Here is a 25,190-nt window from a genome sequence, read left to right as displayed (position 1 = left end):
ACAAATGTTTATATTCAGTCCAGTATTTACCCTTGCTTAAGCAGAAATATTAAGGTTTAAAGTCATATTAAAGTGAAAAATTTCTTCCAAAACTTTTGACGACTGTATTTTTTTTTTCCTATGGAAAAACAGAACTTTGGAGGAGAAGCGTAAGCAGCTGATATTGGGTGAAGGTCTACAAATGTATATCCATCCAATCTGCCAGCTCAGGTATGGAAGGATGTCAGCAGCTTCTCTCTTCTCTTTGCTCATCTGTATTTTCAAAGCACGACTTTAACTGGGCTTGTTTCTGGGCTGAACGTTCAGTTTCCTAAGCGTCTCCCAGGGACTGCGTATATTTGCATCACGGAAAGCGCGCTGACCCTGGGGACAAACGGCCTGGTCGCGGCTCTTCCATGGAACCTTCTTCCCCAGGGGTGTGTCAGGGCCTCAGCAGCCTCAGTTTGCCTGATAGGCGAAAGCGCAGACGACTGGGCTCCAGCTGACAGTCGGCTCTTGCGGGAGCCCGGGAGTGGAAGCCCGCACCACCAGCCCGACCGCCCGGGAGGCGGAGCCACGGAGTGGGGGCGGGCCCGGGGTGGGCGCTCAGGGAGCGCGCATGCGCGGCGAGGGGCCGTGGCCGGGGCGGGGCTGCGCGGGGCCTCTGGAGCGGGAGCGGCGGCGCCGGCGGTGGCGAGGTTGGGGCTGCGGCGCGGGCGGCGGGTTCGCGGCCGGGGCGGGCGCCGCGGGCCGGAGCAGGAGGACCAGCACCTGGAGCCGGGGCGCAGTCCGCGGCTTCGGCACCAAGCGGCAGCTCGGCTGAGGCGGGGCGCGGGCACGCGGCCCGGCAGGACCGAGGACGGCGGGGCGGCAGGGCGCGGGCGCCGCGGGCCGGGGTGCGCCAGGTGGGTGAGCCGGGCCGGGCCGGGGGTGACGCGGCGGCTGCGGGAGCGAGGGACGGGGATGCACCCGGGCGGGGCGGGGCTCGGCGCGCATCCCAGCACCCGGTGCGCCCGACGGGGACGGCGCCCGCGGTTGTCATGGAAATCGCACAGCTTAGCTGTTCACCTGCGGTTGCGTCTTTGGGGAACAATCCGACCCTGGCCGACCCCCAGCAAGACGAAGACGCGGGCGGGCTCGGGCTGAGGGTTGTGCGGAGCTGGAGCGGGTGGCAGCGAGCCGGGATGAAGGACGCGGCGCCCAGAGGCCGGGTCTTGGCGCCTGCTTGGTGCGTCTTGGGGGCTGGATGTAGGCACTCCAGACGGTGGAGGCCTCGCTGTGTTTCGGCTGCAAACATAACCGGGTTAAAAAAACCCGTGCATCTCGGTGTAGGAAATCTGGTCTCCATTCTCTCAACTCTTCCCTTTTCTGCCGGCCCATAGCGCCAGACGATGTTCCTGGCATCTTTGCTTTTTGTATATATTTTTTTCTGGCTTTGCTACTCCATTAATTGAGGCCTGAGAAATTTGTAGAGATCTGTGACCGTCTGTGGAAAAACCAATTATGCATGTGTCGGCCATAGAAGACTGAAACACTCAAAATGTCAAGCGTAAATTTATGTCTCTGTGGGCGAACGGAACGGTGATGGCTTGGCTTTCCCTCCCCCTTGTCGCCTGCCCTCTGGCATTACATAATGATGTGTTCCTCCTGCCCCGAGTTGATCCGTAATGACAGATCATGAAAATATTCCTCTGGGTAAGAAAAAAGTATAGGCAGTTGTAAAGCCCATCTTCTTGTCTTTTGCTTTGAGATGGAGTGTTTTATGTTGGCAGGCTGCTTAAGAGTAGAATTTGATTTGTCACCTGCCCCTTAGGGCATCTAAACCAAGGGAATAGGGGGTGGGGTGGCAGTTTGAATGTTGCAGTGAAATTCTGCCTGATTCATCTCTGTTCACAGTGGGTTGTGTGGACAGTGGGCAAGCCAGTGGGTTTGGGGACAGAACAGGCTGACTTGGGTGTGAATCCTGGATCTGCCACTTGCTCACACTGGTTCTCAGTTTTCTCATCTCTGAAAGGGGAGAACAGAACCTACTTTGCTGAGTTTGTTTTGGAATCTTGATGCTCTTGGCATTGGTAAATGTGCACAGAATAACTGTAGGTTGTCCTAGAATTAATTCTGATTTTTCTTTGGTTGAAAACAGTCTTTCTTAACAGGGATTTTGTCTTTGGACCTAGGCTAGGGCTTTTGTCTTTGGGGTTCTTTGCTGAAATGTTTGCTCCTGGACGATTCAGTTCATTGGTTTCTTTGAAGCAAGGTGAATGATGGTGCCCATGTGGGAAGGTCACGTGGTGGTTCTCTTGGATGTTTGGTGTCAGAATACCATGATGCTGTGCAGGGGTGGCGTTGCTGTGAATGGAACCCCACAAGGCCTTGTTCCCTGAAGGGTCTCGTAGACGCGCCTCTGTAGCAACAAGCCAAAGTTACTGGGAGGGTTTGCCCTGAAGACAGGGGCTAAACGAATGGATGCCAGACAAATTCACAGAGAAAGGAGGGCTGTATTTCTGCTGAGCTCGGCAATAGAATTAGTGGTACTATTTCTACTAGCTAATTTACTTATCTAACTGTTTTTCATTAGGCTTATGCTGTCTCAGAGTGTTTATCTGCTCAGGTACAAGTCCTGTCTCCCAATTAGACTCGAAGTCGAGGGTAGACTTTGTAGTTTATTTCATTGTTTTGGAAACTAGACATTTTGTCCAATTGCCATTAAACTGAATATTGATATTTTTTAAAAGTCTCTTTAATAAAAGGATGAAATAAAATAATATACACGAAAGGTTGTTGTAAACTTCGAAGCACCAGAGAGGTGGGATGTATATGACAGAGAGGACTACTGACCCTGCAAGTCCCTTCAGCCACCTGCCTACCTGGGAGCATTCTCTATGGCAGGCAAATCTGCAAATGCCCCAGAGGAATGGAGTGGGAAGGCAGGTGGGACCAACCGGTCCCCACCTCGTGGCTTTAACATCACAGGAATCCAGTAAGACAGAGTGGAGGGGAGACTTTGCATCAAAATTATTTTATCCTGGTTTCTTATGAAAAACTCCTTTGTGGATTACATAGTCCAGAAGAATCCCCATAGCATCATCACCTACTCATGGTGTCAGGATGCTTTGGCTTTCTTGGAGGAAAAAATAGCACAAATCTGCAGTGAAGAAAGCTTGATTTTGTTGTTGCTTTTTTTGTGGGACTTGATTAATGAGCTGGTCTTGAGAGAACCTTCAAAGCAGCTCTGTGAGGAGAACGTATTCTGGGGAGACCAATTTTTTTCTTTTTTTGAGGAAGATTACCCCTGAGCTAACTGCTGCCAATCCTCCTCTTTTTGCTGGGGAAAACTGGCCCTGAGCTAACATCCATGCCCATCTTCCTCTACTTTATACGTGGGACACCTGCCACAGCATGGCTTACCAAGTGGTGCCATGTCCGCACCCTGGATCTGAACCGGCGAACCCCAGGCTGCTGAAGCAGAATGTGTGCCCTTAAGCGCTGTACCACTGGGCCGGCCACAAGGGGAGACCAATATTAACACCAGGGCAGGCCTGCTTCATTTTGTCTCTCTGTGCTTTTAAGGAAAATGCCATAATGAACCTAATCCCCAGGAATTTACCTGTATTTCTTTACATATGCACTCTTTGCTCTGTTTAAATTTTTTTAATATTATTTCAGATTCACTGAAAAGCTGCAAGAATAATCCAAAGAATTCCCAGATACCCTTTACCCAGATTCTCCAAATGTTGACATTTCCTGCATTTGCCGTATCCTTTTCTCATATTTGTGTGTGTGTGATTACCTTTTTCTGAACTGTTTAATGGTAAGTTGCAGACTTGATGCCCTTTTACCTCTAAATACTTTGTGTATTTCCAATAAACAAGGGCATTCTCTTACTTAACAACAGTACAATTATTAAAAATCAGGAAATTAAATGTTGCTACACCTCTATTATTTGATCTACAGGTCTTTGTTCAAATCTTGCCAGTAGCCCCAGTAATGTCCTTTAGAGCAAAAAAATAGCTAAGATTATGTGTTGCATTAATTGTCCTGTCCCGTTAGTCTCCTTTAATCTGGAAGAGTTTATGAGTCTTTGTATTTCATGACCTCGACGTCTTGAAGACTTCTGCCTGATTTTTGGATAATGGCCCTCAACTTGAGGTTGCCTGCATTTTCCTCCTGGTTTGGTTCACATCATGTGCCTTTGGCAGGAGTAGCCCAGCAGTGATGCTGCAGGCTCGTTGGTGAGTGCCCTCAGGGGCGGCATATGCTGTCAGTTAGTCTGTTCGCTGGGCTTGTTAACTTTGATCACATGATTAAGGCGGTGTCTGCCAGGTTCACTCCCAGAAAAGTTACCATTTTGCCTTTTGTAGTTAACGTGTGTCACATAGTAAGGTAACTTGAGAGTATGTAAATATACGTTACTCCTCATACCTTCACCCCCTAGTTTTAGAATCCATGATTCTTACCTGAATGGGCTATTATGATAATTGACAGGTGGTGATTTTCTAATTCTATACTTCTTTCTACACTTACCAGTTGGAACTGTACTGAAAGGAAGAACTTCTCTTTCTCCCTTATTTATTCTTTGATTTGCTTCTCTACACTCATGAATTTCCTGTTTTATGCATATAGATGATAGTCTGTTACTCTCACTCTTCGCTTTGTTGCTTATATTGTCCCACATGGGTCCTGCAGGAGCCCCATCAGGCTATCTCTTATGTCCTTTTGACATGTCCTTCTCATTCTTTGAGGACTTCTTTACTTTCTGGCACAAAACCTTCAAGATTCAGCTTGTACTTTCCAGCCCTGCAATCAGCCATTTCTCCAAAGAGTCCTAGTTCCATTTAGTGGAGAATGGTATTTAAAAACCAAGATCTGGGTGCTGGGTGTGCTCATTGCTACTGAGATGACGTTGCTTCTACGCCTTTTCAGTGGACATATGCTCTCATTGTAAGCATAAATGTAGACACATTATACGAAATTTTCTCTGATTTGCTTTTTAAATTTAATGCTGTGTCCTGGAGACCTATATGTACTGACATGAAAAGTTTGCCTTTTTTGGGTATGTATTCCAGAGTATGGGTGTACAATAATTTATTTAACTATCCTTCATCGATGGGCATCTAGGTTGTTTTCAATTCTCTGCTCTAAAAATAGTGGGAAATCTGTGACTTATGTCATTGTTTACACTCACAAATATTTCAGTCTTCTACATCCATAGAAGTAGAATTTCTGGGCCAAAGAGTAATTTTAAACAAATAGCTTCGCCAAATTGCCCCCCACTTCCAAGAGGCTTTATCAGTTTGTACTCCTTCCATTAGTGTGTGAAACTGTCTATCCCTTTAACTTGGCCAACACTGAAGAGTATACATCTTGCTAATTTTTGGCACATTAATGGATAAAGAAGACATTGTTTTAATTACATTTCACAAATTACCAAAAATATTGAAAACCTTTTCTTGCTAGTTTGTATTTTAGCCTCTGAATTATCTGTTCATATCCTTTGCCCATTTTTTCTTATTAGGTTGTTTTTCTTTATCTTACTGGATTGTGGAAGTTGCTATAACTTTGGACATTTATTCTTGGCAGACTTAGAAGTCTCTTTTAAGTGTGATGCATTTTTCATCCTAAAGACAAGGAAACTAACATTTTCTGAGCACCCCCTGCATTCCAGGCCGCTGGCCAAGTGTCCAGATGCATCCTCTGCAAGGTCTTGTGAGGAGGGGAGTTGTGGGATGGAGGAGGAAGCTGAGGTCAGGCGTGGTTAAGGCATCCACCCAGGGGGGTTGTCAGAGGTGGAACTGGCATTCAGACCCAGGTCTGTCTGAATCTAGTGCCATTTCCATTAAATCACATAGCTTCCTTCACAGGATTTTAAAATACATGCTTTACTTTATGTATCAATGTAACTGTGAAAAATAATTACCTAGAGTCCTCAATATCAACTCTTTCTGTTTTTAGTATTTTGATTTATAGGTAAGGAACTTTTGTATTCGGCTCTTTTTGTTGAGCATACACATTTCTCAAGGCTATTTATTTTGTTCCTGGAACTATTGTGGACTCTGGAGCCAAACTCCCTGTGAGCCTCCAACTAGCTGTGTGGCTTTGGACAAGTAGCTTAATCTTTCTGTGCCTCGGTTTTCTTATCTGTAAAACTGGGCTCATGGCAGTAGTTACCTCAGAGGCTTGTTGGGAGGTTAAATGAATTAATGCATGTCAAGGCTTGGAATGGTGCCTGGTACCTGCTGAGCACTCTGGGAGGTGAGCCTTTATGATGAGTTCGCTTGTAGAGCACGTGTGGGCAGTGTGGAACTTTGAATTAGAGCAGCCTTATCTCTGTGGGTTTAATCTTTTAACCATCCCTTTTGTCATCACTTGGCTGGGACATGGGAAACCAAGGCCCCTAAGGAGCTGTGCGCTCATCTCCTCCTTGTGGTCTCTGCACACACCTTGCTCATGCCCTATCACGTGCCTGCCAGCCCGCCCAGCTGGCCCTTGTGTTTGCCCACAGCCCCTAACCTGGGGCAGGTGAGACCCTGCAAGCCTTTCAATATGGAGTCTGTTCAGTGAGGTTCACCGGGTGAAGGCCTTGGAAGCAGGAAGTGTCCAGTAGGGGAGGGTCATGCTATGGTGATAAAGATGAGGTGTCCATTTTCTGGAATAGAGTCAGGAAGACAGAGGGGTGTCCTCTGGCCTCCAGAAGGAGGGGAGGGTGCCTCTTGAGGAGGAAAGCGTTCAGCTCCTCTCAGTGCCCTTCCTGGGCCCCTCTCTGAGCCTCCCCTCAGATACCTGGTAATTCTCCCCACCTCACAGTGCCCCTCGGTGCCCTCCTGTTGCAGTTACAAGGCAGGATTCTGAGGTCTCCTGAAAACTCCCTGCCTCCCTTCCTGCTCCCTGTCCTCACGCCTCCACTATAGCCCCCGTACAGCTGCTCTTAGAGCCACTGTCAGATAAAATTAATTCACTCTGGGATGTGGAGCACCCTTCCTTCCTTCTCCTGTGTTGCTTGCATTTCAAATGGTGCATTCTCTAACCCGTTAATTAGAGTTTTCAAGAAGGATGACCTAGGTGTGCAAATTCTGGAAGTGTGAAGGAAATACATTTAGGCAGGTGGGTGTTTGTGGAGAAGAGGGTCCTATGGACACAGGGATGCCCAGTTCAGGAGTCTCCCTGGATTATGGGATGTGTCAGTTGGGGTGGTTTGGGTTGCCAAGTAAACAATAAGGACATTCATCATCTCACAGAAGTGGAGTTCTGCTCTATCAACAGTTTCACAGTTTCATGAGGATCTAGATTCTTCTCCCCTCTCCAGCCATCACTGCTGGTTTCATCCCGGGGTCAGCCGCCTCGTGATTATGAGTGGTCCTCAGGGTCAGTGGGCCTGCATGTTCCCTGCTCCTGTCCATCCCCGGCCACAGTGTCTACCAGTCCTCCCTCTGGTCTCTGGGAGCAGGGAGGATCCTGTGGCCTCCCCTGGACCAAGAGCTCGACGCTGTGAGAGTGCTGTGTGCTGATTGACCTGAGTGTTCCCCCACGTGTGACAGCATTGATGTCACCTGAGACTTGCTAGGACCGCAGTCTCAGGCCCCACCCTGACCTGCTGAGTTAGAATCTCTGGGTTGGGGCCCAGCAGGCTGGTTTTTAACCAGCTCTCCAGGTGATTCTGATACCAGGCAAGTTTGAGAGTTGCTCTCTTAGTCTAATCCAGACCCTTCTCCCCCAAACCCCCCCAGCTGGAGATGGGGCTGGCTTTTCCTGAATCGAGAGAGGATAGTTCCTGGAATAGGGAGAAGGGAAAGTGAATGTGGGGTGCTCAGTGCACACTGTGAACTGAGAGGCCTGGGAAGTGTTTAAGGAGCCTGTGGACACCTTTGTTGTGCTTGGCCACCCCTGTCCTGTGCCCCAGCTGAGTTCCCCAGCCCCACTGCCTGCAGCCTCTCCAGCTCCTCTGAGTGTGCCCCGCATCCTCCCTGCAGGACTCGGTGCTAGAGGAAGCAGCACTGATGACACCGCAGCCCCAGGTTCCATCTCTGGTCCACTGGGCCGGGTGGCCCTTATGACTCACCTTCTGAGGCCATCCCGAAGTGTGTTCAGCTGTGTGGGGTTTGCATACTCTGCTACTCCTTGCTCAATTAGAAACCGTTGAGAGCAGTACAGTTACCGGGGCTTGGCAGATATTTAAGGAATTGGCCTGGAGACAGCCTGAGGGACTACTTTTAAGGGCAGTTTGTAGTTCTCTCTGGCTTTGCCCCGTATGACCTGCTTTACTGTCCCCTTTGGCAAGTACAGCTCCAGCTTTATGTTTGGGTGAAGTCAAATAGCCACTTCCAAGGGGTAATTTGTGAGATCAAAGTAGCCCACTGTTCCAGACTTTTCCTGGAACTAGTGAGCTGAGGTATTTCTAGATTTTCTTGACTTTGCAGGGTTTTAAGGGTCTTGATACGTAAAAATGATGTTTAGAAACAGTCTCACGCTGAACTCTCTACCACATCAGTGCTAACTGCTGAGTTGGAGACAGCCTGAAGGGTCCAGAACAGTGTTTTTCCAACGGCAGTGGTTTGTGAAATCAATTTGAGGTTGTAGCAAGCATTTAACATTTTTTTTGAAATAAAATAGAAAATATACAAGTATATTTCCTACAGGAAGGCTTAGCATTTTTTGGTAAAACTTAGTCATCTGCATGTGGTATACGTTTGGGTATTGTCACAATGTGATGGTTTCTTACTGTGGGTTTTGGTAAAAATGTGTCAAACCCAAGGGTTGAGCAGAGGGAGGAGGGGGCACACGGGCACACTGGACATACACACCCGGGGACTTTTCCAGGGGAGAGGCCTGTGGCTGTGTCAGAACCTCGGGGGCCTGTCACTCGCCGTAGGTGGAGAACCAGTGATCTAAAGTGAGAGAGGCCTTTTAGCAGTGTGGGCCAGCAGGCATGGAGCCGGATCCCACGAGGACAGAAAGAAAACGGTCCAAACCTTGTGGTCTTGCTCTGGTTTGTTGTCTGTGGTATTTGACCACCTGGGCCAGATCTTCCTGAAGATATTGGGGGTCCTTATCATGGCCACTCTGAGAGATGGGGTGGCAATGGCAAGGAGTGTGTCGATTTGTCAGAAGTTTAAAATTTAACTCCGGATACTTGACCCATCCTTCTCCTCATAGGGTGGGTCATATATGTCTGCCTACAGAGAGAGAGAGAGACAGACAGAGGGGTATCTGGATCCGCCATTGTTGCTTGTGGTTCTTCCCTGCAATCCTGTGTGGCTTAACTATAACAGGCCAACTCCTAAGTCACCTTTGGGCGACTTTGGGACAGGTGTGGTATGCATTACTTAGTGCAGGTGTTAGTCTGGTTTGTGTCACAAAGCGTATGCATTAATGGCTTTGGGGTGTCTGTGTCTGTTTTTTGGGGGTGGGGGTAAGTTGGATTGTGGGAAGCAAAAGTGCTGGACATGAACCTGAGTCAACGTTCTCATCTGTAACGTGGGTAAAGTGCCCGGCTCAAGGAGGGTTGTGTGGATTAAATAACATAAGCCAGAGAGGTCTGTGAACTGTGGTGGTCTGGACCAGCACAGGTGGGAAGTTACCGTCTCGCAAGAGACTCAGTGTCTCCTCACTGGACTTGATAGTCTTGATGATTCCGTTTTCCCAAGGTGCCCCTATTGAAAAATGTACTCTAAAGGCTGAAGTACATCCCATCTCTGACTCCTGGCCAGGGCACCTCAGAGGGGAAATATTGCAGAAGAAGGAGGTTGTGAGAGGCAAGGGACCGCCAGCAAAGGTCAGAGGAGAAGGATGTGGGTAGAGGGGGAGAGGGAAGTGGGAGGGGTCTGGGCTCAGAAACTTTAAGTTGGGCAGTCACTGGCCCAGCTAAGTCTTCTACTGACACTTTTTTCTAAAGCACTTAAAAACTTGTGATTGTATGTGGTGGAATGTTGAGTATTTTCACGTTTCTTATTCATTGCTTTTCCTGTGTTCTGCGTGTACAGATGTCAAACAAAATGATCACGTTACATTTAGAGTGATAATCAAATGGCTGATAAAATGGAATAATTGACAGAGCCCAATTAAGGTTGGGCTATCAGCAAAGAAATGTCAAGATACCCCAGAATCTTCCTGACATTGTTACTCCTCTGGTTTGGAAGAGGAGAGAGATGTGGGTGAATGGATCGGTGTTAGGGAAAAACCTTGCTGGTAGACAGTGCTCTCCTCAGGTTGAAGAGAAGGGCATGTTTGGATTTTGCCCCCCAACTTGCTGGCAACTTGGTGGAGTCATGCCTGAATCTCACCTCCTTCCTCGTTCATCCAGTGAAGGTGGGTCCCTTCTTTCCCCCTCCCTCGGCCCCCAATCCGACATGGAAGTGGAGTTGTGATCGTGCCTGTGGGCTGCGTGGGTAAAGTGTTGCATGTTCTTGATTTAGCCGGCACTGGGGTGAGACACACACACACACACAGTGTCTGTTTAGGGAAGTGCTGCTTTAGTCTGTGGCCTTGGAAATCAAACTCCTGCCTCTTGACTCTTTCACTTTCTCTCCCTCTGCAGTGATTCAGCAGTAGCTTTCTAGAGTAAAGCAGCTTAGTGTCAGAGACCCTGGAGTACCCCAGAGATGGCCATGGAGAAGTTACCAAACTCCTGGTCCCAGGAGCGTCCAGCGCCTTTCCCTGGCTCCTCCATCCTCCGTCCTGTCCCCACATCCTTCCTCCTGTGCCTTTTGCAAACAGCCCCCCAGAACAACTACAGGTTTCACATTGAAGCCCAAATCCTTGTTGTTCTCCCACGGACTGATGGAGACCACTTTACTCCCTGATATTTCCCCCTGATAATTTCTTCACATTTGTTGTCTGGTTCAGGTTTGGACTGTCTCTTTGTTGCAGCATGGCATCCTTCCCTGACTTTTCCATCTACCTCTCTTTGACCTCCTTTTGCTCTATATTTGAGTTATTTTATTTCCTATTAGCCACTCTTGATCTTCTACATAAAGGGTGCATGGCTTTAAAGTTATTAGTTAAAGCATAAACTGATTAAAAAGAAAAAAAAAGAAAGCGCTTCAGGTGGAGACAACTCCATGAGTGCTGTCCCTTCAGGAAGAACCCTGGACATGTTTCAGGGCTCCCGCCGTTGCCAGAAGGTTTCACCTTCTTCATTTGCGTGTCCTTCTCCATGAAACATTACAGAGCTCACGAGAACAGAAACTGGCTTACTCAGTAGTTCAAATAGTCCTCCAACTTGTCGGCATGCTACTGGTGATTGCCCAAGACACATGTTTTGTGGTTATCATTAGAGGTGCCTTCGAGGTGTATGGTATTTGCAGTAACTTTATTGGAGGGAGGAAGATCTTTGCATTTTGAGTTAACTTAATTATTTAATCATTCTTTAATTAGTCAAATATCTTTACCAAGCTGGGTATTAACCTTGTTGGTTGAAGAGAGAAGAAGAGCCAGCCAGATGGATTGTGAAGCAGCGAGGGGCCTTTTGCAGGTTGGTTGACCGGCTCAGACAGAAAGGATGCTTCTGTGATAGCAGTACCACTCCTGTACTGACTTGGTTGTTAAGAAGCATCCAGGTTTTAAAGTTATCTCCATCCGTTTCTAACCTGGATGACATTGGCTTTTGCACTGGGGGCTTGACCATTGGGCTGTGTGCCCGTGTGTGCCTGGGATCTGATGCTCTCAGGGCATCGGGGCCACATCTGTCTGGTGTGCAGGTCCATATTCCTTACAACAGCTAGCACAGCCTCAGCCCCTTTTCTAGCAGAGTGTTCTAAGCTAGTAATGGAATGGACTCACTTCAAACAGGAGTAGATGAGATATGATCAAATTTCAGGGCAGTAATCGCTGTGTTATTTCTTGGAAGTGGGCATCACAGGATCTGACCAGTGTTACATTCCCACAGGTTGGCCGTTTTTAAACTGTTAAGGATTGTACCAGTGTTTGTCATGGCAACTAGCTGCCCTTGGCTGAGCCTGTGAACCTTATTTAATGGACTAACTGTAATGAATAAAAACAGGGGCTATTTTTACCTCATAACCTAGATTTGTCTGCACTGAATATGCAAGCCAACCTATTAAATGTTGGGGATAGTAAACGGGAATTCAGTATATTAAGGCTTTTTGAGGTTGCTACCCAGATAGACCTAGAAAGAGGATTGGTCAGCTTTTTTAGGATTATAAATGTTGATTAGATTAGGGAGGCACTGTTTTATAAAATAATTCTGCAACAGAATGAAACTATGCTTATCATTTCTTGTAAGAATGTGCTCACCTTAGCCTGGAGCCCAGGGTAAATTTGAGAATGCTTTATTTAAAGGTCTCTTTCTGGAAAAATGGGACTGTAAATGTACTTAAATCTAGAATAGTATCCTTCCTTATTTGTAGCTCTCAGCACTCCAAGATGGTGACATTCTCCACCGTTGGATATAAGTGGGGAATGGTAGAATTGTTAGGGTTAACATTTGGCTGTGTATAACAGAAAAAATCTGAAGGAAAAGAGGCTTAGTCAAGAGGGCATTTCTTTCTCTTTCATGTCCTGGGGTCCAGAGGTGGGTGGTCAGAGCTCGTGCCCTGCCATCCTGAGAGTGAGGCCCCCAGGGGCATACGTCTAGGATGGCAGCTAGAGGTGCAGCCAACTCGTGCGCCTTCCAGACACCAGGCTGGAGGAGGGTAAACTTCCTGCGAACTCCTCATCAGACTTTGTCCGTATATCTTGTTGGCAAGAATTGAACCCTGTCTACACCTAGCTGCAAGGGAGGTAGACAGCCCCGTGCCAACTAGGGTCAGCGTCCTGGGCCTATTACTAAGGAGGAAGGAGAGAATGGACATTGGAGGCAACTTGCTGTGTCTTTCCTGCAAGTTATCTTTTTTGGAAGAAGAGTTTTTTTGCTTCTTGGGAAAATGTTGGGGATATTTCTCGGGGGAGACTGTAGGCATGGGCAGCTAACTAAGAAGTGGCGGGCTTGTGACCTTTCACACTTCCGCATGTGCCTTCATACTCGAGCCTCAAAGAGGTCACTTGATCCCTTTGTGTCTTACTTTTCTCATTTAAAGAATAGAGATGGTAGAATTTCTATCTAAATTCTCAGGGCCAGGGCTGCTTCCCACCAGTAGGCCCCTCGTGTTTCTGGGCTCATGTTGTGCCCGGGAGGGAAGGGCTGACTGGCTGGGGAGGATCCCAGGCCAAGTGCGAGATCCAGGCGAGCATCCACGGATGAGATGCCCTGAGTGGGGAGGGGTCTGGCGTGGAGGGGCCCAGGAGAAAGCAGACAGGCTTCTTCCCACTGTAGTCTCAGGGCCTGGCTCATCCCTCCTCACCCTGAGCCCACCACAGACGGGCCCCTTCCCCTGAGTGTGGGGAGGGCTGGCCTCACCAGCTGGGTTAAGGGCTACCCCTGGGCCTGTTTGTGTGTGTGTCCTGCCTCTTCCCCTCTCATCCTGCTTCGCCTTTCAGAAGGGTGATCCCAAGAGCCTGCTCTCTGTTGGGTGAAAGGGATCTAATAACCAGTTTTCTGTAGGTGTCAATGAAAGTGAATGTGTCCTTTTTGAGGCATGTGCCTTTTCAGAAGGATATATGTGTTAGCAATTCCTAAACTCAAAAGAAAGTGTCAGTGATGACGTCAGGCCCAGGAACAGGCATGGATGGGAGAGTTTGGGGCCCTCCTCGTGCCTGCCAACCATGGGGCATAAGCATTTGTCTGCTGCACATCTGGGTAAAGCTGGCCGGGCCAGCTGCTCCCGGCACCTTCCCTCCACCTCAGCTCAGTGCACATGCGCACATCCACCAGTCACACCTCTCACGTGTGCTCACACACCAGTCATGTGCTTGCACACTCCATTCACATGTGCACTTACACCTGCCACTTGCACATGTGATGCACACCTTTTGTGTACACACAGCCCACCCCCTGCCCCCAACAAGGCAGTAGCCCCAGGAAGTGGAGCTCCCTGGAGGAGCCACGCTTTGCTTCCTGGCTGGCTGGAATCCCTGGGAGTTATGGGTGTAGACATGCGTGTATCCAAGAGCCTTTACAGAGAAACACTCCCTGAATTCTTGCATTTGAAAGAAGAATATTTCTGATTATGTTTTCAAAACTAATGATGAAAATTTGCTTATCTGTATTAACAATTTTTCCTAGCCTTTAAAAATGTTTACCCTCACATTTTACAAAGGCAAGGGTTGTGAAATGGCTCTTTCTCCCCTTCTCTGCCCTGGGAGTGGCTCCTGCAGGCAGTGAGTGAACACTGCATCTTTCCTTGTGTCCCACCGTGAATCCTTACTGCCTGAACTGGTGATTAACTTCCACATTGTTTTGCTATCCAATTTGTCAGTTAAAAATTTTTTTTTTCATGTTTGAGAGTGAAATATTTTACTTAAGGGAGGTGACCACCAAGCTTTGTAGAAATCCCTTCCCTCCGCCTTCATGGGCGTGCTGGTCCCTGTCATTTGGGACTTGCCTTCCTGTTCCGTGGGGGCCGGGGCCAGGGGTCGGGGGATGTCTGGCCCCAGTGAACCAGATGCTGCACGTGTTTTTCACAGGGAACAGTGACTGTTGGGACACCCTAACTATGCAGTGTGAATGCAGAAACTGAGGCCCTGGCAGGAGGGAAGTGTTCTGATTTTCCTGTCTCAGCTCCACTCTTAAAGGGGCAGGCACCATCCACGGAGGACGGCAGGGGAGAGAAATGCGGGAAAGGCAGATGTTCTCGAGCACACTTGTGTAGCCACTGTGGGGCTTGCCAGGGACATAGCAGGCGCTGGGGAAACGTCTGAGTTTAAGGCCCAGAGACACCTGAAGTTCAGGGGCTGGAGCCTCCCTGGGGCACAGAATATGGTCCTAGGTCAGCATCATGTAGTGCTCAGGCAGGGCTTTGTCCCTGGGGAATGATGCTCACTGTGAGGCAAGGTGGACTGCGCAGATCTGGACAGTCCCAGAAGAAGGAGTTACGCTGACTGGGTGGACCTGGGTCGGGTGCTTGCCCCTAAACCAGAAGTGCTGATGCTGGGCAACTCGGCACTCTGGTTGCCTGGCCTGGGTCTCTTGACCACCCCCCAAGCTGAGTGGGCTGAGAGAGGGTGGGTGGCACAGTTCCCCTGATGGTGTGCAGGGAGCTGTTGTTGGGAGGAAGGGGGTGAGTGCTGGGCAGCCAAAAGGAGAAACAGCATTAAAGTAAAATAATCTACTCTGGGCACGCTGCAGGGCTGGGGTGTGGAGTGCTGAGTAGCTGGCTCATCTGCACCCTGTGCAAGGCCCCCTCACCCTCTCCTTGGGGTATAGGTCCTTGACAATAACTCCTTAAAGATCTGGAGGAATCACTTAAAAAGTTAAATTCTGCTTTACTGTGTTTTACGGGGAACATCATGTCCCACAGTGGCATTCACAAATGTGAAGATTGTTCTCTGGGGACATGCCCAGTGGACATAACAGATCTGGGGTGTTGTAAGACTTGTGTCCTTCAGGACAGGGACAATAGCTCAGTTTTCTTTGCATCTCCAGAGCATCCCATAGTGCCTGGCACAAAATAGGTATATAATCAACGTTTGTTGAGTGAATGGATGAACAACCCATTACATCATTGTTGAAAGTACAAAAAAACTCCTCGGTGCCTCTTTGGGAAGATAGCCTGTTTCCTGGAGGTCAGGTTGGGGTTCAGTCTAACTTAGGAGAGGTAGGTGAGACCAGAGCCCATGGCACAGCTGTCAACCCAGTAAGTTCTCAGGGTGAAACCAAACCCATCAGCTAGTCCCCCTGCACCTGTTGTGTCCTCGCTGCGCAGTGATTTTCTGTGTCCTTGGCACACAAGCTCTCTCGTCCGGCTGGTGGAGCCTACGGGCTGCCTCTGTCCCTCTGGGAAGAAGGCGCCTCACCTTAGGCCTTGGTCATCTTGGATTATTTTCTTTCTGAGTTTAATCAGCCTGAGAGAATAATTTTTCCGTGCACACGGGGTTTTAAATGTGATATCATAGGTACTAAAAGATAAAGAGAAACCGGGTAGCATGGGGGCGCACAGGAAACGTGGCCTCCTCCTCTCATAGGTCTTGGGGGGGCATCACAGGGCTTCGTTCGTGGGTGAGTTACATGTCAAGATGGGGTGATGGCTCAAGCTGGGGAGTTTCAACAGAGAAGTGTGGGGAGGACTGGGGATGACGTGTCAAGGGGCAGGGCCAGCTCACTGAGGGGCTCAAGGGGCCCTTTCCAGGTTTGGTACTGCATTCGTCCCACATAGGAGCTTCTTCAGACTTTCTCAGGCCTTTCTGTTCTGTTTTGCTTGTATCAATATTATTATTTTAAATGACAAAAGCAACTCTATTGTCTTAATGGTTTGAGGATAGCCTTTCTTAGGTTGTAATAGTTCTTGTAACCGGGTCTGTGCCCTAACCAGGTTTGTAGGCCGAGATTGCTTCCTGATCTCTCTTCAGGGTTGGCCCAGCAGATGTGGGCACCACAGCTCAGTGAGCCCTGCTTGGCAGTGTGTCCTGGTGCAGGGTGGCTGAAATGCCAACCTCAGGTGGGGTGTCCCCAGAGCCTGCAGTGGTGGCAGTGAAGCCCTGTCTGTGAAATAGAAATGAAACCAGCACTGGGGAAGAATATTCTAAACCACCTGTGAAAACTAGGCTAACTATGAGAAAGAGGAAGAGTTGGGGTGTGAAGAACTCCAGATATAAGGTTTCCTAGAAACGGATATTAATTGTCTCAGGGCCCTCGCCCCACAGTGAAACAGCTGAGGGGGAAGTTTCGATTGGCCCCACTTTCTCCACAGTCACGCTCTCCCCGTGACCTCATGGGGTCTCTGTGTAGTGGGTGGAGTGCAGACGTGAAACACAGTCAAGCCTGGTGGCCAGTGGCTGGGGTGGGGAGGTTGGTGGTGAGAGATGATGGGGACAGGGCTTGGCTTGTGATTCTGCTAAAGCATGCTCCGTCTCTAAGATGCTGTGACTCCGGAACTTGGAACATACACTTCACTGTGCTGTATAACGTGATGTAGTCAGGGAGGAAAATATAGGAGCCAAGTTAGAGAAGAGGGACGTGAGGGGCAGAGAGCAAGGGGTGCTGGTGGTGGCGAGGTGGTGCAGGTTATTGCCAGCAACCAGCATGGCCCTGTCCTCAACTCCCTCACCTGCTGGGATGACACTGCCCCAGAGAAGGGCCTCTTTAAATCCCCCCATCCTCTTATAAGTGGCTGTGCACTAGTGTCACTTGGTGGGAGTCCTTGAAACCTGCCTGTACTTAGCTTGAGTTGATAAATTTGATAGCATTTTATGTTATGTTTTATAATAGGCATACATTTTCATGGTTCAGAAATTATAGGGTACAGCAGGATATATGGTAAAGTCTGCCTCCTGCCGCATCCCCCGGCCACCCAGATCCCCTCCCTGGAGACAGCAGCACCATGTGCTTCTCGTGTGTTCTTCCCAAGATACTCCGTGTCTGTGCCAGCAAGTATGTATGTGTACACAATAATTTTTTGTTACCCCCTGGTATCATGCTCCACGTTCACTGCGCCCCTTGCCTTCTCCTCTTACTGTGTCTGGTGCTCATTGCACATTGGAACGTAAAGAGTTCCTCTCTTTTGCCCAGCTGCACCGCACCCCACTGCCAGGCTGTACTGTGGATTCTTTCACCGGCCCTCTCGGTGCTTGGGAGGCCCTTTCCAGGCTGTGCTTGGCACTAATGTGTTAACTCTTGGAAGGAGGCTGCACCCTCTGTGCTCTGAGGTGTGGCCTGAGTGTCGCCCTGGCTGCAAGGAGACCGTGGGTTTCCATGACGTTTGGAAGTTCCTCCCCGTTTATTTCAATGCTCATCTGGCCTGTAACTTTTTCTTTGGGGAGTGGACGGCAGTTAGTGAATGGTTAGATATTGTTTGTAAAATATGCTTTCATGTATTACCTTCTAGTTACACACAGACCTTTTAAACTAACGCATAGCATCCTTGTTAAGGCCACCTTTGACCCCAGCTTCAAGAACAGTGGCTCCAAGGGTCTTTCATCTGCCTGGCCCACCGTGGGGTGAGCTTCAGGTGCTACAGATGGTTCTGGAGGGACGTCTCAGACAGCCAGGACCAGGAATGCACAGTGCTTGCAGAATCAAATCGATTTCCAGCTGTGATGCTGTCTGGCTGAGGCTGGTTCTGGCCATGTCCTCCTGGCGCGTCAGCCGCTCCCACCATCGAGCTGTGCATCTGAGAGGGAAGGGAACAGCCTGGACACGGGCATTGTAAGTGTGTTTCGGAGTCATGTTGGATGGTCATCTTCAGCTTCTAAATCTGCACGTGGGCCTGGTAGTTTATCGCAAGAGAAGTGACTGCGGGGTTACCTCACACGTTGGCTTTGTGGAGGCCAAGGTCGTCTGTGAGGCCCCACCTTCAGGCCCGGCAGGGGGAGTTGTGGTGGGCTCCTCGGAGCACACCTGCTGGTTGCGTTCCTTCCTGTAGGAGATTTCAGGCACCGGGGGAGTGACTGTTGCCACGCTGGCCCTGGGGTGCACTGGAGAGCAGGACTTGATGCTGACCGCCCGAGAGACCTCACAGCTGTGTGTGAGACTGCGTACAGGCCGTGCGGGTTTAGCAGGACAGGTCTGAGCCGGGAGGCCTCCGTGGGGAGTGAAGGGCTGGCAGATGTTAGACGTTAGCCCCCTGGGGTCTGCTGCGCTGTGCCAGTGGCCCAGGAGCACTGAGGTGGCTCTTCCTTCTGACCGTGGCTCCCTCCAGACACACTGCTGCCCTCTGCCTGGGAGTGGCTGTCAGCCAGCTCAGGGCGCAAGTCGCCACTGAGGGAACCCAGCCCTTGCAGGTCAGAGGAGCATGGGTGCAAAGAAGACAGCTCAGAGGGCCTGCAGATGGCTGCTTTCAGGAAGTGAACAGGCTTCTTCTTTTTGTTCGTTTTTTTCCTCTCAGATACTCTTGAGGTTTTGAGGCTCCGCCTGGAGCCGTTTGTGGCTGAGGGCTGCTTGGCCCGGTGAGAGGGATGGTCTTCAAATCTGGTGCAGGTCCGAGTCAGGGTGGCGGGACCCTTGAGGGCAGCACAACCCCGGCTCTGAGAGTGAATGGGGGCTGATGGGAGGGCAGAGGTCACGGTCACAGGGCCTCATCTGCGCAGAGCCCAGAGGAAGCTGAGGCCAAGGGGTCTGCGCGAGGGAGGCTGCCAACAGTGGAGGAAGTGGACTTATTGCACATTGTGTTTCGACATCGGGACTCAGCCCTCAAGAAGGAAAACCGAGAGTGGGGTGCATGGAGCAAGGGCTGCAGAAATGAAAGAGGGGAGCAGAGGGCCAGATGTTAACCTCCCCATCTTTTGCTTCCCCAGCGGCCCTTGTCCCGTGTTGGCCCTGTCGGGGCAGAGTTCTCAGGCCCCACATCATGGTCGTGAACTTGGCTCCACCCCTCCTGTGGCAGCTGCAGGGCGTGTGGCTGCGAGAAGTGCTCTTGCTGTGTTTGTTGAAGGGAAGGTGGCCCTGGTCACAGCTCATTGTGCCGGAGGTCGGGAGGGTCACCTTATGAAATATCTGAGTTAATTGTACTGGGTGTTTAAGACAAATAAATGCCTGTGGCAAAATTATATTTATGTAGAATGAGCTAAGAGTCCCTGGGAAGCCTTGGAAACTCCCTTTGGGATGGAGTCAGGTGAGACAATATAGGTGAAGGATAATTTAAATGTAAGCAGGATAATTACAGTATAAGGCTGTAGCTCTTCACACAGCTGGTGAGGACTGGCTGGTGGTCCAGGGTGGGTGGCAGGAACTATTCTTCACTGATGGAGATTTCTTGAATTCCTACTGTGTGCCAGGCGCCATGCTGATTGCTTCATAGCACTTCCCATTTAATCCCCTCTATTAGTTTCCCAGGGCTGCTGTAACACATTCTTACAGACTTAGTGGCTTAAAACAGCAGAAATTTGTTCTCTCACAGTTCTGGAGGCTAGAAGTCCAAAATGAGTATCACAGGGCCAAAATCAAGGTCTCAGCAGGGCCATGCTCCCTCCCGTAGCTGTAGGGGACAATCCATTCCTTGCCTTGGTCATCTGCTGGTGGCAGTTGGCATTCCTTGGCTCATGGCCCCCTGCTTCATCTTCAGTGCCAGCTGGGTAGCATCTTCTCTGTGACTCTGCTTCCCTCTGCTTCTGTCACATTGCCTTCTTTTTTATCTGAAATCTCCCTCAGCCCCCTTCATATAAGGACACTTATGAATGGATTTAGGGCCTACCCTTATAATCCAGGATAATCTCCCTCAAGATTCTTGACTTAATCTCATCTGCAAAGTCTGTGCCGTACAAATAATATTCATAGGGCCAGAAATTAGAACATGGACATCTTCTAGGGGCCATTGCTTGACCTGTCACATGCCACAGCAGCCTCATCAGGACGTACAGTGGACAGCGTGAGGAAGTCGAGGCTGGAGAGGCTGAGCAGCTGTTGGGCGGCCATGAGCTTTTCCTCTCTGGATTCTGCAGTAGGGGCCATTTTGTGATGTTGCTGGACATGCACTCGATGAACAGATAAACCCCTAGCATTTTCCTGTGTCGTTAACGTTGGTTTGAAAAAACAAGGGCTTTGGGGTCAGGCGCCAAGGCTGCACCTTGCTAGGGACACGTTTGTTGAATGAGTGAATTCGTTTCTCTGAGGCTGGGTGGCTTCATTCTCCTCATCTGTACATTGACAATAGAACGGCCTGTGGGCCTGGTAAAAATTAGATGATATCACGTGGGTGAAATGGCCCAGCATGGGTGGCCCAGCAGGGGTCTGTGTGCTGTGAGTTTCCAGTCCCCACCAAGGAGAACTGAACAAGGACAGGTGACATATAGGATGGATGGTGTTAATACCTAGTGCATTGGGAGGTATGCACGTAGTTGACTCATTGATGTGACAAACGTTTATCAAATGCCTACTTGTACCAGGCAATCTAGTAGGCCAGAGGAAAGGAGTAGCAACAAGACATACTGTTCCTTCCCTGGGCATGGAAGTCAGAGGACAGAAGTGAAAAATCAGTTCACAGTGGTGGACCAGGAGAAATAGTCTTAAAATATGAATATGAATAGATGTGTGTGTATTACAGATTCATTTATATTTATATATTATAAATTTATGTATTATAAATAACCTGATGAAAATTCATAGTATCCATATTTCCTGTTTGATATCTTCAGCTTATCCCTTTTGTCTCACCCCCCTCAGTTACTGGTCGCAGGTCCCTGAGACCCTGCAGTGGCTGGTTGTAGGTCTCTGAAGTCCCCAGTTTCTGGCTTTTAGGTCCCTGAAGGAGCTAACTAGGCCCAGTTATCTCCTTGCCCGGGGAGTGGAGCTGGCTTCCTACCTCCTCTCTATTGAGCTCCCCTCTGGTTGGGGCATGTGGTTCCTCCTGGTGCAGCCCCAACTTCTGCACAGCCCTCCAACCGACAGCCACTTGGCCTTTGGGCTCTGGTCTCCGTCTGATTACCTGGCTCCCTGTCCAGGCCCTGCCTGCCCACCTTGCTCAGTCATCCGTCACTCCATCTCCCACAAGTCTTGCTCCCATCTCTCCCCACAGCTCCTTAGGAAGGGACCTTTCCTTGTTATTTCTTAAGCCAACCCTTCTGAGCACTCTGTGCGCCAGGGCCTGTTGGCTCGGAAGGGGCGATGCACGTCCCCTGGCACCCACTGCTGTGAGCCGCCACGCTTGTGGAGCCTCGCTGAGGGAGAGTTACTGTGCTCTGCCTCAGTGCCACCACTTTGTTTAGTCCTCTGAGCACCCAGAATGATACGTGTCCGTCCTCGCATTTTACAGAGGAGAGAACTGGGGCAGAGAGAAGTTAGGTCACCCAGCTGGTCAGTGGCAGAGCAGGATTCACAGGTCTTTCTGTCCACAAAGCCACTCGCGGTTACACCACGTAGGCCTTTCCCAGTGATAGACCAGCCACCAAACTCAGAGGACTGACTGGGGTGCCAACAGGCTGAGGGTATCCGTCTGTGTTCTTTTGGATGGGGACCCACAGGTTTGTTTCCATCTCTCTCTCTTTAATACTTGTCTCACCCTTGTGTGTATTCTGACAGTCCTCGAGTGACCACCCAGGCTCTGGACTCCGAGTTTCTCACACCACAGCGAGGGGAGGGCGTTACCTCGTTTCCTCTGGGATGCCTGCTGCCTGTGCCACACCTCCCACCGCACCTCCCCCCGCTCCGTCTCTTTACTCCTCACCACACTGTTAACTTGGTCTCTCCACCTCTTTACCTCCTTTCCCTGTCTCTGTTACCAGTTAAGCCTGAGAACCTGACAGCAATGTTAGTGACACCCCCCCATGTGGGGCAACAGGTATAGTGACGAGCCAGTAGCATCAGTGTCCTCCATCCTTGGAAGGGAGCAGAAGTCTCTTCTCCATGGCCTGAGTTCTGTGTGCTTGATATAAGGCTTCTTTCCCTCAAGGAACAGAGTTTTTGCATGTACCCCCCGCACGTGCACTCAGATTTGATTTTCTTGTTATGTAGGTGCACGTGCAAAAACACTCGATTTTCTTGTGTTCTAATAACATTTTATTTTTTTAAGTCAGCAAAAGAACAAGTGAGTTGAATAGGCATTTGGCTATTAGCTTGGAAACTTAAATACCATCTCAATGGTAATTTGACATGAAATAAACATTCTGTAGGTTCTAAATAACTTATAAATGGGCTTTTGGAGTGTAGACTGTTGGTTGAAGCTCCCATAAGTTCAGCCTCATCTCTGTGGAATTCCAGGACTGAGTTTTAAAATTATTCATCGATGGTTGTGCTTTGTTTATTTCCAGTGCGCTGAGACAATGAACTCATTTAACACATGACAATGCTAAGTAAGTGGAAAAATAGTAAAATGTTGAGGTTTTACGGTAAGGAGGTGAGAGCCTTAGACACCCCAGTTTTGATGTCTCAGTAAAGGAAACCGAACATTTAAAGGTGCCATCAGGGAGGGGTAATAAAGGAAGCACAGGGAATAAAACCCACACCAGAGTCAGTACTGTGTAGTGTGAGGCTGGTGGCTCACGTTTCTGATCCTAAGACCTGCGGCATTTCCTTTTTGATGGTCTTGGGCCTGAACTCAGTGAGACTTCAGTTTTCGAAGGAGAAACAGCACACTGTTTGGGTGGTGAAGGGTCGAAGCCTGTAACGCTTCAGGGTTTGCAGGGGGTGAAGTCACCTCAGTTCAGACCAGACGCAGAGCTCACGCCTGGACGCTGAGGGCTGGAGAGACCTCACGTCACCACACGCCTGTCACGGGGAACTCCCTCCCTGGGAGGCTTGGTGGATGCCTCTTGAGTCGTTGCTGAGGTGGCAGAGAAGGAGTCAACCCTGGCAGAACGAATGTGGACAGCCTGGGAATGGAATTGCTGGGGGCCGGGATCAGAGAAGGGAGCAGGGCAGTGCTGTAGCTTCCTCCTCTGGCTGCGCTTAGAATCACCTGGGGGCTTTTGGAAACCCTGGAAGCTTGCTTTCCACCCTTCTACCCGCACTCAGGGCCAGTGAAGTGATGTGGGGGTGGGGCCAGCATTGGCATTTGTCACCTTTTCCACTAGGTGGTTCTAGGGTGCAGTTGAGGTGGGGAATGCTGGGCCCTCAAGGTTCAGAGCTTGGTCTTCTGAACTCAGCTGACCTGTTTTGACTCCCCACATGGCTGTGTTGAGCTAGTCTCGTAAATGCTGACCCTCAGTCCTCTCCATTTCTCAGAGGCTGTGAAGATGAAATGAGGTGATGGACAGAGGTGCAGTGTCCTCTGCTGGGCACCGAGGAAGGCTCCGTGGCAATAGTGCTGATTATTACTGATGTGAAAGGGCTGGTGGCAGATGGCCTCCTTGGCCCCTCTCTCTTCATGGCCTCGCTTGGTGAAACCACAGCCCTGGTTATAGCCACTTCTCAGTGCAGTGGCACGAGGCTGGAGGAGAACATGCAGCCACACTGACAAGTCTCTAAATTCACAGCGTAGGTCATGGGTGGGACCACTTGGCACTCAGAGCATATTTCTCTCCTGTCCTAGACCAGGGGCCAGCTTTTTTGTAAAGGGCCAGATAGTTAATATTTTAGGCCTCGTGGGGCATGCAGGCTCTGTCACAGCACTATTCAACACTGCTGTTGTAGCGCGAAAGCAGTCATAGACAATAAATGACAAATGGATGTGGCTGTGTTCCAATAAGTTTATTTTACAAAAACAAATGGTGGGCAGGATTTGGCCCTTTGCTGATTCCTGTCCTAGACTATTATTTTACTTTTTTTCCTCTTGTCTCCACCTACCCCACCCCACTGCTGGCCTTGCTTCCAATTTACTGAGAAAACAGGCAACCTGGCAAGAACTTCTGTAGCCCCACTGGCCAGCATCTGCCCCATTCGCTTGGCCTCTAAGGCCTGCCTCTTGTACACTGTATCCATCCTTCGGTGCTCAGTCCCCAGGCTTCATCTTAGGTGGCCCGTCAGCATCATTTCTTCAATCCCTCATCCTTGAAACATTCTCCCTTCAGCTCCCAGGACCCCTCACTTGGGGTCGCCCTCCTATTTCACTCAGTCTCCTTGGCTGGTTTCTCTTCCACTCCTCAATGTCACCAGGGCCCAGTCCTGGGACCTCTTCTCTTCTCCCTTCTTTGGTGGTGTCCTCCATTCTGGTGCTTTGTTTCCCGTTGGTAAGCTGGCAACTCTTAAATATACTTCTCCAGTCCAGACTTCTCCCCTGGACTCCAGGCCCAGATGTCCACTGCCTTCCTGACAGGAAGCATGTGCAAAACCAGCCTCATGCTCGCCCCCCTTCCCCGCTGCTCCTTCCTCTCCTCAGTGAATGACCACACGCTCCTTCTGTTGCTTAGGTGTTCTCTGAAACCTCGAGTCGTCCTTGACAGCTCTTCGCTTCTCGTATCGTCTGTCAGGAAGTCCAGCTGGCTCCATCTGCAGAGCACACACACTTCTCCTTTCCGAGCGCCCTCACCTTTTGCTCCATTACTGTACTGTCTGTAGTCACCTGCCCCCTGCTGCTGCCCTTGCCCCTGGCCAGTCTGTTTCTAGCACAGCAGCCAGAGGAGCTTTTCAGAGCAAAATCAGACCAGCTCACTCCTCTGCTCAGAACCCTCCAGAGGCTTCTCATGTGTGTAAAGCAGTGGTCCTGAGGTCCCACATCGCATCGCCCCCTCCACCACCTTGTCTCCTCCTACTCTCCCGACTCTGGCCTCAGGCTGACTGCCCTGGCGTGCCCTTCTGCCTGGCATCTCTTGCCTCAGACACCCACATGGCTTACTTGCTCTCATAGCTTCTTTGGGTC

At 49.8% G+C, this 25,190-nt stretch overlaps 1 protein-coding gene across 16 annotated transcripts in view; it reads left to right on the top strand.

Annotated features, from left to right (window-relative positions):
* Positions 1–621: 621 nt before the first annotated feature.
* The window catches only part of INPP4A (inositol polyphosphate-4-phosphatase type I A), a 132,500-nt gene continuing 107,931 nt past the window's right edge, over positions 622–25,190 (top strand). For 13 of the 16 annotated variants that reach the window (XM_023618601.2, XM_070236120.1, XM_070236117.1 and 10 more), the window contains exon 1: positions 744–884. The gene's annotated coding sequence lies outside the window, so the exon portion shown is untranslated. Of the gene's footprint in view, positions 885–3,642; positions 3,788–4,044; positions 4,209–25,190 lie in introns of all 16 variants that reach the window. The other 3 variants (XM_070236118.1, XM_070236112.1, XM_005599805.4) reach the window with 3 other exon arrangements.

This window comes from Equus caballus, chromosome 15 (genome assembly GCF_041296265.1).
Source record: "Equus caballus isolate H_3958 breed thoroughbred chromosome 15, TB-T2T, whole genome shotgun sequence".
Lineage (NCBI taxonomy): Eukaryota > Metazoa > Chordata > Mammalia > Perissodactyla > Equidae > Equus > Equus caballus.
The sequence above is the reverse complement of the archived record's forward strand: the minus strand, read 5'-3'. Positions and strand labels throughout refer to the sequence as shown.